This window comes from Rhynchophorus ferrugineus, unplaced genomic scaffold (assembly GCF_030347505.1).
Source record: "Rhynchophorus ferrugineus isolate W39M unplaced genomic scaffold, kcgeb_rfMv2 rfM1, whole genome shotgun sequence".
NCBI classification, from domain to species: domain Eukaryota; kingdom Metazoa; phylum Arthropoda; class Insecta; order Coleoptera; family Curculionidae; genus Rhynchophorus; species Rhynchophorus ferrugineus.
Window position 1 is genome coordinate 43,710,626 of NW_027472580.1, and position 13,752 is coordinate 43,724,377.

Below are 13,752 nucleotides of genomic sequence, written 5' to 3' on the forward strand. Positions count from 1 at the left end.
AGATATCGTTATATATTGTTAAATTATTGTAAGAACAGGGGACTTTCCAGGTTCTCAACCACTTAAAATAGTCTATTGTGTTTCGATTTAAGACGGGTCCGTTGCTAACTACAAAAAGGTGTATTATTACGATTTAACTTTCATGTTAAACAGGTATGGTTACGTTGATATTGTATTACTAGACGACCATTTTCAAATGTTTGATAAAATACCTGACTTAGCACACAATAGTGAATTAATAGAAGGGAAAATATAATCAACTCATAACATTATAGTAGGATTTAAGATTATTTAACAAATATAAGTAAACTGATGTTTTCAAGACTGGAAAAACGTCGTTATAATTGTATTGTATGCAAGCGGTTGATATTAAAGAGAAAAAAATTAATTTGGAAAAGAAATAACATCGGTTAATACTACTAATCACAAAGCAATTTTAATAAACGTTCTGTTATATATCCACCAATTCATAAATTATCGGTAAAATATTTGATGATTAATATATCATAAATGTAATCCTTACGGTATATAATTTTATTACAATACTTAATACCATTAAATTAGATAAAAGATCATTTGTTGCCAAGAGTCAAATAAATACCGCCATAACAAAAATTACCACATGTAATTGTAGTTTTGACATGTTTTTTCTAGTTAATTAGTTTGAGATAATTTGGGTGTGGTTAAATAGAATAGTTAAATATTTTCGAAGTTAAAGGCACTATATGCTTTCTTAACCCTTTGTGGCCTAGTGTGCTCGTGGGGAAGCCATTTGAAAATAAATTTATTTCAAAGTGCCTGATGTTTTCGCCAATAGGACACCTGTTCTGATATGTACTGTAATTCCGCTCCACCGCTACCCTCCGGCCGCATAGGGTTAAATAATAACCAATATTTTTTATATAGTGAGAATAGAGTGTATGAATTCATCACATAACTCATCTGCAAGGTAATTGACTTCATTGAAATTTGATGAATTGGAGATACAATGATCACAAAACAAAAACGAATTTAGATTCAGATATAGACAGAGCGGCCAACGGCCATTGTTATCGATTGATTATGACGAATATTTTTTATAGGATATTAAACATTGAAAAGTAATTTAAGAAGTTTTGCAGAGGTGATTATTATAATGGAATGAATTAACAATAATTAAAAGATATTAACTTGGTGTTTGCATGTAATTCAATCGGTGATATCTAATGGCAGATAAGTTTTCCATTTAATGTTATTAAGTTATTCAGTATATACACACGGGACTTCACGAAATGTTCAATATTACATTACAGTGCAGATTCATTACTTTTATTTTTTAGCTTGAAGAAGCAAGATGTCGAAGATGCTGCATGATACTTAATGGATACAAACACAACTTAAACTCTCAAATAACTTTCAGACAGCTTAGCAGTTGATGAATCAACTGTTTCCAGGCTTTTTACATTCGATAGGAACGATCCAAAGGAGGGAAAATAATGTCTACATAAATTCACTGAGAATGCCATTTCGATTCGTTTCTATATCGCGGTCTTATTGCTAGCCAGGCGATGAGAAGTGGTTCTGACAATCCCGAGAGAAAAAGTCATAGGTTTGTTCAGGAAATCCATCCACATCGATAGCGAACCGAAATATTCATGGCCATATGCATATGATGGGACCAACAAGATAGAGTGTATTACGACCTGTTAAAATTGAATGAAACGGTTACTGCAGATGTCTGCCGAGGTCAATTGAACAAATTGAACGAAGTACTGTTGCAAAAAATTGTAGTAATAGCTCGTAACATGCGTGAAGTCTATATGTTAATATGTATTGTTAACATTTGTCATGTTCCTGTTTTTGGTTTTATTGTCTTATTTCATCTTTATCAGATACTTTACAACTCTAAAAATGACTCATCACCTATCATAATACTAAAAACATCATTTTTGTCATATTTATAAATCTCGGTTGTAAGCTATAAAAACAAATATAATAAACTTTGTACAAGGCGGATACATAATTGTTTGCAATTAAATTTTTAAAAAAAATTTTAGGTCCAATCAAATATTTACTTGAGTTAATTTGTAAATAAAAAGGGTAAACATTTATAAGAATTATAACTACGAAATTTATTTAAACGGAATAGATATGAAATCATATTAATTTGTACCTTTATTTGTATTAGGTCTAAATAAAATAACTAACAAATAAAGTGTGCCTCTCTTAAAGTTATAATATTTGTCTGTCCTGTATGTAATTTACGATTGATTTTTTTCAAAAAATTTGCTTTTATTGCTGAGCAGTCATAGAAGTTCCCATTATGTATGCTTTATCAAGTATTTGTTAAAAAGTTGATCAACATGGGACGTCTGTAATAAGTTATTCTTTGCACCGCAAGTCTGTTTCAAATTCATTTGTAATTGTAGTCGGTAGCATTCACCAGTAACTCATAATATGTCATATATCTACTATAGTATCAAAAATATAGTATTAGTTTGAGACAATTAAATTTTGCATTAGCAGAGGAGGACCTAATTCACCTGCCTGTATTCAATATATTTAATATATCGTCTAAGAATTCAATAATGTCTTATCTTCTAAAAAGGAAAAAATTCAACGAGGTTTGATGAATGCCAAAATCGGAATTGGTTTGGTTGGAAACTTTGATATTACAGTCAACGAAATTCTCTAAGATATTAGCTTTATATTATTTATATGAAGACTAAAAGACTATACGAAGACACTAAAATTAAAATTTCCACAATCCATTACATATTCTTTTTAATTAAAATAAGAAAGTTCAATTAATATATTATAATTTAGGGTGTATAATTCGTCTATTCTCAATTGTTTAATGATCTACAGTTATTTAATTAATAGAAGATTGGGTGCACTTGTTGGTCATTATTGCCATTATTAAACAATTAACAGCTGTGTTTAAGAGTTTTTGACTTAAACCGAAGTCAATACGCCGATTCTTCTTATATCATCGATTTGTTTGATAAATACGAGACAGTAGTCTCTTTGAAGCAGCCCACTTGCTAGACTTGCACAGACTATTTTAAAATAATAAAGTAGAATAAATTTAACATAGTCCTTCCAATAAAACAGCCAATGTACGTTGTAGATGACGTCTAAAATACGGTCAAATGCAGTTTGTAAAAATGTTAAATTCGTTTTAAACTCGGAACGGATTTTCTTCTCATTTTACCCTAGTTAAAAAGAGACACTGCATTCTGATGCACCGGTATAGGTAAACAATGTGTTAGTATCGATCGACCCTGTTGTCAAACGTTTACAAAATTATTCAAAACGTTAGTGATAAAAATGAGAGGTTATACACCGGCAAACGTAAACAAACCAAAAGCCGAAATTGATGCGACAACATTGCGACGTGCTATACATGTTTGGAACCGTAAACTAAAAGCGAAACTAATTACTTGTGAAGTGGATTTATTAATTATTAAACAAAAAGCGATTAATCTAATAATATCAAAATTCACACAATCTCTTATTTTAAAATGTATTATTAACCCGAATAAAATATATTATTATTTAAAGTAACAACGCAGTAAAAACACGACATATTATTTTGATTAACAACTTTCTAAGAAATACATTGTGATCTTTTTTATTTTTCTAAAAGATACTGGAACTTTATCTCATATCGATATTGACACAGTGTTTAGTAATTACAGTTCCTTTTTCTATACAGTATTAGTCAGTATCTGATAAAAACGTATTATGTCGCATCATTATAAATTCATTGAGATAAAAGATGAAATAACTTTATTATACACTACTATATAAAAACTGCATTTTTTTACACTGTCTATAACATTTATATAATTTTTATAAATTTTCCGCTTTTTAACATCATGAAGGAAGGTCACATTCATAGCGTAGTTACTGGTATGCCTAGAATGGCTATAAATAATTATAAACACAAATTAAAGTCTAATGCTCTTAGTAAAATTCAAATCCGTTATTAAGATGGTATTCTGATCTAAAATTTTCGAATTTTCCGGCATATATAAGCCGGACTTTTAAAACTTCCTTCCTTCTAAAAGCTTAGACTTTTAAAACTTCCCTCAAAATTCAAATTATTTTTGGAGACATAACGACAGGGAAGACTGAAATTGCCACATTTTATTCATAACATTCTGAATGAAAATATAATGGTTTGTAAAAATTATAAATAACATGAGCATTGGTACTAAAGTTCTTAAATTTGCGGTCAAACGCAAAGAAGCTCGATTGACTACTCTGAATTGCGAGCTTTATTTTTAAAAAAGTTAGAATAAGTAGCTTAGCTGAAAAAAATCAAAAAATCTTAATTAGTAGGAAAATAAGAAGACCTAATTTATGGATCACAGATCGCTAATTAATGAAATACTTACATAGGATTATTTAGTTTGTTTGAATCTTTGTTTCTAAAGTTAAATGCTTTTTTTCCGAAACTATTTTTTTCAACCATTTTCAGTTTTACTCGAAATTTAATAGAACTATTCTTTGCACTTACTTCTGTATCCCACAGTCCCATTTTTTTTAAAATTTAAAAGCACATTGACCACATATTACAACTAGTTATTATATACAACTATCTAGTATTTCTTCTTAATATTACTTTTAAAAGGCAGATTTAATACTTAATTAGGCTTAATTAGCATTTGATCGATGTATTTCCAGTGGTGCCCTCCACATAGTTTTGAAACACGGTGGAGTTTTCACAAATAACTATATTGTCTAGATATTGTCTCTTAAATCTCCGGCTAAGTCCACTGTTATGGAGCAGTTGTATTACTACAACGTTTTTGTGATCTAGCAAACTTTCTTGGCGTTATTCCGCAAACCATTTAATTTCTCCACTGGCCGTCGGTACCCTCTAATCTTTGTGGATGTCCTTATTTCTAGAGTACCATGGCGCATTAATCATTCCGCGGAAAACTTTGTTTTGGTAAGATTGGATAATGTTAACATAATATTTCTTCGTGAAACCTCATAATTGCATATCGTAGATGCACACTAGCCTCAAGATTTGCTTGTAAAATAAAAGTTTATTCTGTAGTGGAGTTCGGCTCGTTTCTATTTAACATTCTCTTCCCACTTGAGATTGGCGTCCAGTGTCATGCCATCTTACTTCTTCACATTTAGAGATATTACTAATATAAAGTAAATATAACATTTGTCCAAGGACATTACCTTGTTTCGAATCTGAATATTCGTCGTCGTATCTTATTCTACCTAGGAAATTTGTTTATCAACTTGTATGGAGACCCTTATTCCATACTTATACATCAAATCATATATACGGAATATGAATATTGATTATTTAACTATTTTGAAAAAAAAATCGAAATGGTTAAAAAAACAGGGACAATTTTTAAAAAATCGTCGCCGTTTTGGCCAATTTGAAGGTAAAAACGTATGTTCAGCTAAATTCTTAAATGTAGCACAAGCCCTTGATAAGGTATGTCATGACGGCTATGTTCATCAGCTACAGAAAATATTGCCGAAAGAACACACTCAACTATTAAAATCTTATATTACAGCCAGAATGTTTAGAGTCAAACAAGAGGAAGCATACTTTACAATCAACGAAGCTACAAAAGGTGTACTGCAAGGAAGTGTATTGGGGTCAATTCTTTACCTACTCTACACATGTGATACACCACATTTGGCAAATATTACGATGGCTACATTTGCTGAAAACACTGTGATTCTTGCGGTCGGAAATAATAGCGAAGAAGATACACGAAAATTACAACAGACAAGTGACAATATAAATAATTGGACCCATATCTGGAAAATAAAAATTAACGAAGGTAAATCTGTGCAAGTGCATTTACCATTAACAATAAATAATACTATTATTCCATACCTAGATTTAAGTTATTGTAAAGACAAATTGTAAGTTAGTCGACAACGACTAGTAATATTGTAATAAATAAATAAAAAAATTGCATAAAATATTTTATATTATTTCCAAGATCCGTGCCATAGCCGACAGATGTCTTTGCAAATCAAGAATTCTTTGGTTCAGGACACTACAAGGACTGGAAACATGCCGAGATTTCGATTAGGAAGCTGTTAACGAGTATAAAATTGATTGAGTATTAAGATTTGTTCAGTGTAATTTCCCACAAACATAACATTAAAATACATTATTTGAAAATTTAAATAACATTGGATGGAAGAAGCTGATATAGTTGACAGACCGAGCACGGCTTCCTTAAAGCGAAACGGATCAAATGATAGGAAACGTTTTCGTGTAATTTGAGACAGCCATACATTTTACCACGTTCAAGATGTCGGTAATTCAACTCGAACGCACGAAGAACCCGATACTAAACAAAATAACACGGCCTTTTTTTTTATCTAGGTTTCGACAATGAAATTTATTCCTAATACCTTTTACGTTTAATTGTATTGTAACAGCAGTCAAGTTTTTTTTAACAGATGACTCAGGATTAAATATTTTTTACTCCAAAAATTAAAAAATCACGTAGATGGAATAATAAATAAAAATGAATATCCTTATATTAAGAAGATTTACAAAATAATCTAATTGTAAACAGTTCTAACAATGTTTATCTTTTTATGCGGATAATTGGTGGTCTCTAAATGTTTCAACAGGTAGTGCAGAATATTCTTGCACTATACTGGCTTATCCCTAAGGAAATCAGTGTATCCAATTCCACAAAATTTCGAAGAAGATTCTTGAAGAATTTGCTTGCGGATGATTCCCCAGATATATTAGATATCTTTTTGTGTACTAAATTTATTCAGATGTTGGGTTTATTTTCATAATATTAATATTTTATCGTTTTAATAGACAATGCTTTTATGAAGATTATGTAATAAGAATAATCCTGTATTCTATCATTTTATTAACCAATTCTTCAAAGTTACTAGTAAATATCCGCTGATTCTAATATTGGTCCATTTTATAATGGTTCCTTGTTGAAAAATTAATAAACTATCAAAGTGTTGGGTGCTTCAATGTATTTTTATCAACGAGATCTAATGGTGAACATTCGCATTAATGTAAACAATTATTAAACTATTAGTTGGGTAAAAAATTATATGAAATGATCAAAAATAATTTGATTGAGATATTGTACCAGTTTTACCAAGAAATACCTTTTTAATGTGAAAATATGATCAGAATATTTTTAAAATAAAGTTCAATTAAAGTAGTAGAATCCCGATTAAACAAATAAGATGTTGTTTTTAAAGAACCTTAGACTTGAAAAAATAAGATTAAAGGTGCACGAATGAATATTATTTTATTGATGAATGTTAGTTAATGTTATTATTAGCCTTGGGAACTATCGACTGAAATTGACTATCGACTGTTTCAGTCGCTATTTTAGGTTCGTCTGATTTTACTACTTTTTACCGGTGACTGTGTCAGTCGACTGTTTTCAGTCGCTATTTTCGTATGTAATATATGTAGTTTTATGATTTTTTTGGTAGTTTGTTTATAAATAACCTTGTATATTAATATAGCAGCATTATGAAACGATATTTTTCAAGAATGTTAATGTAATTGGGTAAAAAGATTAAAATTGGGAATGATAAATAGTAAAATACTTTTGACTGTTTTTATGGCAATAATAGGTAATATTTCGATTATTCTCTCGATTTTTGTTTCAAAATATTTCCGTTCAATAATAAATAAAGCATTTACTTTATTTAAAAAAGCTCCAGTAGTTATTGTAAGATCATTTTTAATTATGTCATGGATTAGCTTTTTTTCATGATTAGGTATATGGTTAACTTTTATTTAGTATTTATGGTTATTGTACATCTTTAGTTTTTAGTTTTTGTTTAAGTTTTATTGTATTTTCTATTGCTATATTATTTATTATTATAGTATATTATTTAAAAATAGCAATTAACATATTAAAATACGGTAAAACATTTGTGGAGTATTATTCCATTCCGTAGAAAAATTCCATTCCCTATTACAAATCCATAGAACATTCAAATATAAAAGTAATTCTATTTCGTTTACAATGAAATTATAAGCTGCACGTGAATAGTATTCAGTGATTATTTTCTTCCTTTTCTTTTTAAAGTTTGTACGTGAAGGAATATGTACATCTCCTTCTCGCTTATATTACCGTTGGAAAATATAAGTACGTTTAAATTACTTGCTCCAAGCAGTTATCTCCGTCCTTTCCTCTCTCAATTTATACAGCAAAAAGTTGGTAAAAAAAACAATCGAACCGACAATTTGAGTGAAAATAGTAATAGTTACTAGTTTTTTGACTATTAGCTGTTTTGCGACTATCGACTGTTTCGAATGTTTTCAGTAGATAGTTCCCAAGTAGATGTTGGGCTGTTGGTACCGCATGTCGCTTACATTTATATAATTAAACACTATTAATTGTTGTTGTTTGACCATTTGTTTTTCTGAGGAAGAATGTTTTCATGACATCCCCTGTCATAACTCACACAAAAAGTAAAATGTGGATGAATTCCTATTATAATCACTCAAGAAGATACAATACTAACCCACAAAACAAAATTAAGTACGCGTGAATCTTGGGATTTTATACGAAATGGAATATTTTATCTATAACATAATATATAAATCAATATACTGTGTAAATAATAAGCTAAGATAAAACGTCAGACCCTAACGATTAAGAACCTATAAATGGAAAACAAAACATGTATTTCAAGGAAAATCATTAAATGAAAAACCCTCAATTTTTATCAAACCTTATTTATGATTAAATATTATCGCATATGACCAATCAAAACAGTAGTGACACACATGATAAATATGTGTCTGTCGAAAGTTGTAAATTCGTTATACAGTCAGATAATATTATCCTTCTCATTTCATTCTACTTAAAAAGAGATAGAATGCTATTAGAGAAGTTCGAACATTCGAACCGAAAGAGCCTGCAAAAGTTGTCCGTTTGTCAAATGTCTGAAAAATTATTCAAAATATTACAATTACGGGTTTTGTTACCGGCAAACGTTGTTTTAACGCTTTGTTTTAATAAATTGTAAACAACAATATAACCTTAAATTCATCAAAAAGAGACCATGTTTATGCGAAACAGGTGACGAATCAAGATCAGCTTGATGTTAGCTGATCAGATATATGAAATGTATAAAAACAGTAAGTAGTTTTTTCAATCGAAACATAATTTAATACAATTATTTCAGAAAAAAATTTTAGTCTAGAAAGTATCCATAAAAAGTCAAAACATATACAGCTATTTGAGAGATGTAGAACATCCCTTCATACACTGTTGGGTAATAAGGATTTAAGTGGTGTAAAGATAACCCACGAAGGCGTTTAATGAAACTTCCAGAGATTGCTTTTAAAAGAATACAATTTTTAAAAACATATAACAAAATCAAAGAAGAATTATTATATCAATTTATATATTTAAATGAGATAAATATTTCAGAATGGTACATTGGGTCGCCTATGGCAAGATGATAATAAATATAGTGTAAAGACAATAAAAGTTGATGAAAAAAGGTAAACGTTTAAACGTTGGAATAACTATTGATTAGGTTTTGTTAGTCATAACATCTATTAATAATTCATTGCAGACCTATAGTTCTTCATGCTGGAAACAGGAATGGCTATATTCCTGTTGCAGAATTAGTGCCTCTAAGTTCAAGGGTGCCTACCATGGAGAAATGACCATAACTTGTTTTTGCAGTAGTTTGAAACTCAGCTTTTAAAGAACTTGGAGGAACCATCAGTTATTGTGATGTACAAAGCACCATATCATAGTACACTGGTGGAGAAAATCTCAACAAGTGAATCAACAAAGGCTGCAATTAAGGAATGGCTTAAAGTATATAAACTTTCGGGGAAACCATGTTAATGAATGAACTATTTCAAATTGTTACTCGGTAAATATTTTTTAGAAATAAGCCTAGTAAAGACACATGGTAGATCAGCTTACTGAGCGTTATGGCCATAGAGTATTACGTCTTCCTCCCTATCAGTGCATATTTAATCCAATTGAGTTGATATGGGGTATTTCAATAGACATTCACTTCGAGAAGGATATTCAAACCAGAACTATCTGGATTTATGGCAAGAGGCATTGTCGAAAATAACACCTTCGGTTTTTTGTGAGCTTGATTAGACACATTGAAGAAAAAATTGACAAATGGTAGAATTTTGAGCAAGTTTTTGATAGATTGGAAAAATAACAGCTTAGTTATTAACTTGATTAGTGCTTTTGAAAGTGACAGTGATTGAATAAAACTTAATGAATGTTGGTTTATGATTCAATGCTCACAATTACCAAGACAGGATGATGAAAGAGGAAACAACTAAAGGATCTGTATACAATTAATATACTTTAATTGTAGGAAATTATATTATAGTGTGAAATCTTTATGAGCATGTGTGTTATTGTTTAGAATATACATGAACGTTTGGTTAAAATGTATGAGAGAAATAATAATAACTGTTTTGCAGATATGGCAAATATATTAAGGAGAATGCAGTAATTAAATGTAGTTTTATCAACAAAAATGTATACAGGTAGTAACAGGACAAACTAAAAAGAAATATAGTAATATCATAATGACTTTACAAGGAAACATTGGATCGAGAGAAACAAGAACTAAGCGTAAAACATAAATATGCTCTCTAATGAAAGTAAAATACATTAATCAGATATATAATTGTTAATTAGGTGGATTAGGCCTTCGGGGGATACCAGTACATAAAAAACTCGCTTGAACTCTACCTATACTAGTGTGGAAAAAAGTTTAATGTATATATAATAAAACAACTCTAACCTACAAATTATTTTTGGCTGTGTAATTAATTGTAGTTCAATAATATATGCATTAGATGTGCTATAATGTTAAAATAAATTATAATATATAACATTTTTGTTTCATTATTTTATTTAGAATAGAATTTTGTTATATATCAGAGCTGAAATGTACTACAACTCAGAGTTGCTGCGGCAACATTGCGACGTTTTGACAAGTCACGCGTGTCACTGTTTTGAATAGAGTATAGTACATCTTAATGCTTGTAACATTGCTTCGGTGTAAATAATGCGACTCATATGTTTAAATACTTCGCTATGCAACGGTTAGAACAAGCGATCGGTGAAACGTGTGATCTCTCAGGCTTCGAAAGTGGACAAATTCTTGGTAATTGGTTACTAAGAACGTCTGTGACAAAAACAACTGAAATGTTTAATGTTTAATGAGAGACAGTATCCACAGTAATGATAGGAAAGAGGAAGGGGAAGAGGAATAGTGAGTGATGCTAACTTGAGTAATACTGTTTTGACAAACAGTACGGCGGAAGCTCCACAAGGCTAACATTCATGAAAACCTTTCAACGGTAGCCAACGTTAAGCTGAGAAAGATCAACGATCATAAAATCTGAACACTTGATGATTGGAAGTATGTAGTATGGTCACATGAATTACCGTTCATATTATTTCCTACAAACGGTCGGATATATGTATAGAGGATTCAGCTGAACCTCCCATTCACATCATTGGTCGAATTACAGCGAACGACTACTTCAACCTCAACAGAGTTCTTACTACGACAAGCATATTGCAGCCATATTGCAAGGCTTATGAGGAGTTTTTGACTCTAACATCATTGAAGCAATTGGCGATTTTTTTGGTACAAGAATAGTATAACATTTTGTGAAAAACTATTTAGATCTTTTACGAATTTACTCCGCAAAGAATTGCAACTATTTTCAAAGTAAATGGTAGCTCAGCACCTGATTAACAACTAAATATTGTTCAAGTGTTTATATTACTTTGTCCATCCCCTGTATATATTTCGGAACTTAATGCATGGTATACATGAAGTAACTATTTAACATTTAAATAAAAAAGGTTAAAAACTACTCATACGTTAATTTTTAAATTTATTAGTTCCTCACTATCACACCCGATTGTTTAAACAGTTATGACTCAGACTGTATTAATAATTCAATTATATACCGAGGAAACGTTCCACGACTATAGATTACACGTACTTAGTTAGAGCTTATCAGAAACATCAATGTATCTTGGCACAAAATATTTATAATGATTTATACGTTTTATATAAGTTCCTTTACACCTCAATTGGATATAAGTTAAATTCTTGTATTCATTAAATATCCAATCAATTACGTGAAATGAATGCACTCGGTAATTCTTGAATCATTATTGATGAGTCACTTCGAAAGTCACTACTATGGTACAAGAGTCCCAAATTTTTTATCATTTGGGACAGGTGCAATATATACTCCTATTATTATTATTATTATTGGGCTGAAAAGAAAGCGATTTTTGTATTAGATAAACCTAAAACTCGATTTGGAAGAACGACTTAATTAAAATATAAGATACGCGTTATTGACAAAAAGGAAAAACAAATTAAGATAAGATCAAATTGATTTTTAATAATTAATATTTTTAATAAACATTTTATTACACAGCATTTCTTAGAATATCTACTTTAATAATATAAGGAACATATAATCCTTGAATATTTTGCCGTGTAGTAACTTTTAACTGTTACTAATTAGTAATATTTTTGTTATGTAATGTGAAGTTATATCCGAAAACTTGTAAATAATAATTTTAAATAGAAGCAAAAATAAACGAAATAAAGGACATGTATATGACAATTAATTTGAGCTCATACGCATTTCAGTAAAACAACAAAGATTTCAATTTAATTTAGCTATGTAACTTTTAATAGTTTATAGAGAAATATATTACTGACTACGTACAATAATAATGTCCAAAAACTTAATTTTTTGGACATTATTATAAACTTATACCTATGAATGTTTAAATTTACTGATAAGCGTTTTTCTCACTAAACTATTTAATATAGTTCTAAATATTAGTATTTAACTAAGGGTTTAGCTAATACTTTGTGCTGAATTCAGTGATCAATGGATTAGTGTAAATGAGGTCTGTCTAGTCTCTTATAACTTCATTTTTTTAATCAAGTGGACTTTAGTGTCCCTTCAAATTAAAATCGTGTAACTGCTATTACTATAACTATTACGTATATAATTGTTATTATTATAAATATTAAAAATCTAGAAATTAATTCTAGAATGTTTCCTATTTAAGAGTGTTCATATTTAATTAATGAATGTAGCCATTAATAGGAATACTACTTCAATAAGGATACAACCGGTGTGTGTTGTTACAAAATAAAGCACAAGTAGAGATTCAACGAAACGCACATATATACAAAAAACCAATTCATGTTTATTTTGGTGTCCATTGTGTGGACTAAGTGTTATGAATCGTCTACTCGCTAACTAACTGTACTAACATCAAATCTCATTGAGACACCGTTATCGTAAAAAACAAAATGGTATGTTGTATGATACAACAAAAGTGTGATAAAAACAAAAGATGATATTAACAAGACCATATATGACTGGAAATATTCTGGGATGGTCTCTAAACCATTAAGTCGCCAGCATGCCGAGAACCTCGGTTTAGAATCCACGTCAAGTCGTAAGTCCCACCAATCCAGACAAATTTTAATTGATAAAAAGGAGAAAAAGAACGTGTAATTGAAAAATAGTGGTCCAAAGTCATGACTTGTTGGAATAAACTTGATTTTAATATGAAATAATAATAATAATAATTTAATATTTTAAATTAATATTATATTATAATATTAATTTAAAATTTTTTATTGTAAATGTTTAATAGATATATTAAAAATTGGCGATAATGAAATGATGATCTAAATCAAAGGTAAGAACCAAAGCCA

The 13,752-nt window shown here is 29.7% G+C and overlaps 1 protein-coding gene and 1 long non-coding RNA gene across 11 annotated transcripts in view; one reads left to right on the top strand and one right to left on the bottom strand.

Annotated features, from left to right (window-relative positions):
* Nucleotides 1-13,752, bottom strand: part of l(2)gl (LLGL domain-containing protein l(2)gl) — a 32,958-nt gene that overhangs the window by 11,072 nt on the left and 8,134 nt on the right. The window lies entirely within an intron of this gene.
* Nucleotides 8,842-10,020, top strand: LOC143193886 (uncharacterized). The gene is made up of 3 exons (XR_013005127.1): nucleotides 8,842-9,124; nucleotides 9,172-9,493; nucleotides 9,568-10,020. It is a non-coding gene; the product is annotated as an uncharacterized LOC143193886 (long non-coding RNA).